The following is a 5,630-nucleotide window of genomic DNA, read 5'->3' on the forward strand; positions in this document are numbered from 1 at the left end:
ACAGTAATCTTGCTCTTGTTCCGCTTTCTCCACTTCGGATATTTCCGTGTCTTGGTAACCACTCGGCCTCCCCCATCCCCCAGTAACAGATGCTGGTGAGCCAGGGCTGGCAGGACTGGAGCCGCTGGGGGGGGGGAGGGGGAGGGGGGAGGGGGAAGGCGCGCGGGGCGGGGCGGGGGGCGCTGAGGCACTGCAGAAAGTGGGTCTGCGCCTCAAGGATGACGGTGCTGCAGGAACCTCTCCAGGCTGCTATATGGCAAGTACTAAACCACTATGCTTACTGAGAGGCAGTTTTCCTCACAGAACGATTATATGCAGAAGTACATTCAGAAGAAGCCTTGCTTTTACTAGCAACCTGTTACTACCACTCAGGAAAGGCTTATAAAGCATATAGACTCTTGAAAGGACACAGTTGTACCACCCCACAGTGTAAATACCTGCTTGCAAAATGTGTTAACGTCAGCAAGCTTGTAGATCTTATCTGGTGGAGTGTTTAACAAGCCAATAAGCCATGACGATCTTGTCAGAATTTGGTGATTTAGCTTGCTTCACTCTTTCCTTGTCGGGACATGTATATTGCAAGACAGATCAGCTTGCCAAAGGATCAGAATGTTACCAGAAAGAACCTTAGTTTAAATCCTTCCCTCTGGTCTCCCTTTGAATCTTTATGTGAAATAGGTGAGAAGCCCGATCCTGACCAAACATCTCAATTAACATCTCTACAGAATTTTAGCAGTTGTCTTTCCAACACTTGTACAACTCCAGTAGTCACAGTTTATCTCACAGACAGCCTGAGACAGTCCTTACAGAAACACCCCAAGATACAATTGAATTAAACAGACTGAATTTAGAATCTTCCAATTCAAAGTTCTCCTTGAATACAGATTCCTCCGTGTCTAACATTGATTCAGCTGTAATTTCACCGGATAACGTCTCCCTTGGAACTGGTACTTCCATATTATCTAAACAGGTTCAAAATAAACCAAAAACTGGTCAAAGTTTATTAGGAGGACCAACTGCTCTTAGCCCATTAACCCCAAGTTTTGGGATTTTGCCATTAGAAACCCCAAGTCCTGGAGATGGATCCTATTTACAAAACTACAGTAATACACCTTCTGTAATTGACGTGCCATCCACCGGAGCACCTACAAAAAAGTCTGTTTCAAGAATGGGCCAAACTGGAACAAAGTCTGTCTTCTCACAGAGTGGAAATAATCGAGAGGTCATACCAGTACTTGTTGCACACAGAGTTCTGAAGGAGCCGAGAGAAACAGCCAAAGGCCAGTGGCAGCTTTGGCACTATCCCAGAGGCCTAGCAGGCTTGCGCTTGCTGCAGCCACAGCCCTTTCCCCTACACCCCCCTCAGCCCACACACATAGAAATTCCTCATCCCACCACCTGACTCTTTCCAAAAGACGCTGCCAGCGCCAAAGGCCACAAATCCTTACCCTAATAGCACCCTTAGCCTAGGAACGATGGTATCAGTTTGAGAACAGATAAACAAAAAGACAATGCAGTAGCCTCTATGCCACCCTCTCTGATAGAAGGCCAAACACTTCCCAATGGCCTGGGGAAAAACCATGCTTTCTCTTTAGAGAGAAAGCATGTCAATTAAGATTCCCCAGGCAGCTGGGACTGGTTTGTAAGAACATTAAAGCTTTTTCTTATCTGCCACTTCCCTCCCACTATGTAACCTGTTTTGTATATATTCCCCTACCCACCTAGACATAGGGCCTGCAACTTCGCTTTGTGCAACTTGCCGTCCAAACCTGGGATTGAAATAAAGGCTCTTATGTATCTTTACATCAGATGTTGCAATTCTTTGAGATATCTTGGAGGTCCTGAGACCTGGCCATAACAGTTCTGGCCCACAAACAAGTACAACACCTCAGGTATTGAGCCCCACTACTACATCTCCCCCGAACGCATTGCCTCAAAGAAGAAGTTCCTGCCTTTTCACTAGTGACAGTTCTACAACCAAGGAGAATAGCAAAAAGTTAAAAATGAAGTTTCCACCTAAAATCCCAAACAGAAAACCAAAAAGTAAAACTAATAAAGGAGGAATAACTCAACCCAACATAAACGATAGTCTGGAAATTACAAAATTGGACTCTTCTATCATTTCAGAAGGGAAAATAACCACAATCACAACTCAAGATTCAGGCATTTCACCTACAGAAGGCAGCAGCAGGTTTGATGAAGCTTCTTTGTGAAATGGGAAAAGGTTATTTAGCTTTGTGTTCATACAACTGCAAAGAAGCTGTAAATATTTTTGAGCCACCTACCTTCTTACCACTACAGTACTGGTTGGATCCTGTGCCAGATTGGACAGGCTAATTTTGAACTTTCAGGATATATGCAGGCAGAAAGAATATTCTCAGAAGTTAGAAGGATTGAAAGTTTCAGAGTTGAAGGTATGGATATCTACTACAACACTCTGGCATCTTCAGAAAGATGTTCTTTCAGTTATTTCAAAAGATTTAACAGACATGGATAAGAATTCACCCGAGGCCTGGTGTGCTGCAGGGAATTGTTTCAGTCTACAATGGAAGCATGATAGAGCAATTAAATTCTTCCAAAGAGCTATCCAGGTCAATCCAAATTATGCTTATGCCTATACTCTATTAGGACATGAGTTTGTGTTAACTGAAGAACTAGACAAAGCATTAGCGTGTTTTCAAAATGCTGTAAGAGTAAATCCCAGACATTATAATGCATAGTATGGTTTAGGAGTGATTTATTACAAGCAAGAGAAATTCAGCCTCTCAGAAATGCATTTCCAGAAAGCACTTGATATCAACCCTCAGAATTCAGTTTTACTTTGCCACATTGAAGTAACTTCATGGAAAATACCTACCATAAAGATCAAATCATGGGGCTGGAGAAGTGGCTCAGTGGTTAAGCAGAGAGGTTTGGTACCTAGCATTTTCTTTGGGCAGCTCACAACCACCTGTAATTTGAGTTCCAGAGGATCTGACTCTGCAAGCCACTACAGGCACCTACTTACATTCATATATGTTGAGCATGCACTAAAGAAGTCTGAGAAGGACTTGGATAGCCTAAAGAAAGCCATTGTTATTGATCCCAAGAACCTTCTATACAAATTTCACAGAGCCTCAGTTTTATTTGCAAATGAAAAATACAAGTCTGCTTTTCAAGAACTTGAAGAACTGAAACAGATTGTCCCCAAAGAATCCCTGGTTTACTTCTTAATAGGAAAGGTTTACAAGAAGTTGGGTCAAACTCATCTCGCCTTGATGAATTTCTCTTGGGCTATGGATTGAGATCCTAAGGGAGCCAATAATCAGATTAAAGAGGCAATTGACAAGTGCTACCTTCCAGATGATGAGGAGTCAATAACCCAAGAGGAACAGATCATGAGGACAGATGAATCCCAGGAGAGCAGTATGACAGCTGCAGATGACACACAGCTTCATGAGGCAGAAAGTGATGAATTTTAACTTGTGGCAGTCAGACTCTGACTGGCTTGTGCTGACATGTTCCTGTCCCTCCACACATTGAGTCTCAACTCTTGAGCCGCCATTGCCATCATTCATCGCCTAGACCATGAATGTGCCACTTTCATTGGACCCTGACTGTCCACCGAATGAAAGGCAGTACAATACCTAGCTGCTAACAAGACTGGCTCTTTTACCAGTATGAATGACAATTTGGGGAAAAGGTGACGAACTTTTCTTTTTTTCTTTAATCTCCTCAGTTGGAAACCTGTCATGGGAGGAAGAGTTATGTTTTATCTTGAAGGAACCATTAGATATGGAAATGGTGATGAACCAGAATTTCTTGGTCATTTTTCCAAAATTGTTTATTTGATTCTATTCCTGATAAACAGAGTGACTGACCTTCATTTCTAGGTTCTTCAAGAATGGTGTTAGCAAGTGCCAGATGGAACAATAAAAGACATTGCCTATAACAGAGTAAAGTTCATTGCCAAGGAACATAGCTGACCTTAAGCTTGGAGTGTCTCCTGTAAGCAAATGCAGTGGGCCTGTTCGGACTCATGTAGGAGTCAAATATCCCTCCATACAGTGAACACTCACTCTTGGCAAGAATGCTTTAATGTCTAACCAAGAATTTTAATATATTCATTTTGCTTCAAAGTGTTGATCATTGTTGTCTTGGTATTGCTAACTTTAAGATTGGTCTTGACGATAGCTACTGGCTTTACTCTTTGAGCTCTGTGGGATCGCCTTCAACACTCAGAGATGGTAGAGTGGTTCCCTAATGAAAAGCCAACCAGGCCCTCACTCACCGCTGTGTTTACCAGAAGAATCAGTATGAGAACACTAAAGAGAGACCTTCGAGATCAGGCTAGAGAAGCCTTAATACAGTTGGAGCTGTACCTAACCGTGAGTCTGCCTCTTTCCCAGGAGTGCGAGAACGCGTGGTGACCTCTGTCAAGTGCCGTTCCTTTCAGCTCTCTGCTTCGTATTGTCAGTAGAGTGAGTCACCACAGCTTGTAATGAGTGTAGTTAATTGAGTTTAAAGTACTGAACATTTTTAACCTAGGGAAAAGTTTCTTATAAAACAGACAATTTTTCTCCTGAGTTCATCATAATATGGGTTTACATGTGTTTGGGGACTGGCCACAATTTTAAAGATCTAATTATGTGTATAAAACGGGAATCATTGGAATTTCACAGTAATAGATTTAAACAGTCTTAAATTGTGTATCTCCTTTATTGCAATGTATTGAAAATTTTAGAGAAACTTTACTTAACATTTTATTAAGTGCCAATGTCAGAATATAACAAATTATAGTTTTTTTTATGAGTGACAGGCCTACAATTATTATTTTGGAATATTTGATGAAGGAAAGGCTCACCCACTGGTTACTTGTATATGTAAGTCAAGCTGTGAAAATAAGGTGGATTACAAAAGATGTGGAAGAATGTTTTATCCTGTAGACTCAAAAAAAAAAAAAAAAGGATCAAGACAATAGCTGTGACTTTATCACTGTGCGTGAGGCATTTATTTATCCACTTGTTGATCCTTGGGATTCAAAGTTTCCTAGAAAGTTGCTTATACGTTCGGGCTTAGATTTTGTTTTATTTTAATATTTTTAATATTATATTTTTAATATTTTTAATATTTTTAATTTTATTTATGTGTGTCTGTATATACATACATGTGTGCAGGCGCCTATGGAGGTCAGAAGAAGGCATCAGATCCTCTGGCTTTAGCATTATTGGTTCTTGGGAGGAGCGTGGTATCGATACTGGCAACCCGATTCTGGTCTTCTGCAAGAGCAGCAAGAACTCTTAACCAGTGAGCAATCTCTCCAGTTCTTAATGCTTAATTATAAGGTAATAAATAAATAAATACATTTTAATACATAAACAAAATTCTAAACATTCCACCAAATGGAATACTGTACTCACTATACCGTATTGCTTATTTTTTTATTTTGTGTGTGTAGTGTTTTGCCTGCATGTATGTCAGTGTGCCATGTGTGTACCTGGGACATGCAAAGAATATCAGTTCCTCTGCTGCTGGGAATTAAACCCAGGTCCTCTGGAAGAGGCACAGCTGAGCTGTCTCTCCGGTCCTTCTTTACTATCCTAAAATGCATTTCTCATTCAGTAGCTGATATCCCCTGTTAAACTTAAAGG

The 5,630-nt window shown here is 41.1% G+C and overlaps 1 pseudogene; it reads left to right on the top strand.

Moving 5' to 3' along the window:
- The first annotated feature begins 218 nt into the window (after window positions 1-218).
- On the top strand, window positions 219-3,461 carry LOC114636796 (annotated as a pseudogene).
- The last annotated feature ends 2,169 nt before the right edge of the window (window positions 3,462-5,630 follow it).

The sequence above is a fragment of the Grammomys surdaster genome, unplaced genomic scaffold, assembly GCF_004785775.1.
Source record: "Grammomys surdaster isolate TR1022 unplaced genomic scaffold, NIH_TR_1.0 124917, whole genome shotgun sequence".
NCBI classification, from domain to species: domain Eukaryota; kingdom Metazoa; phylum Chordata; class Mammalia; order Rodentia; family Muridae; genus Grammomys; species Grammomys surdaster.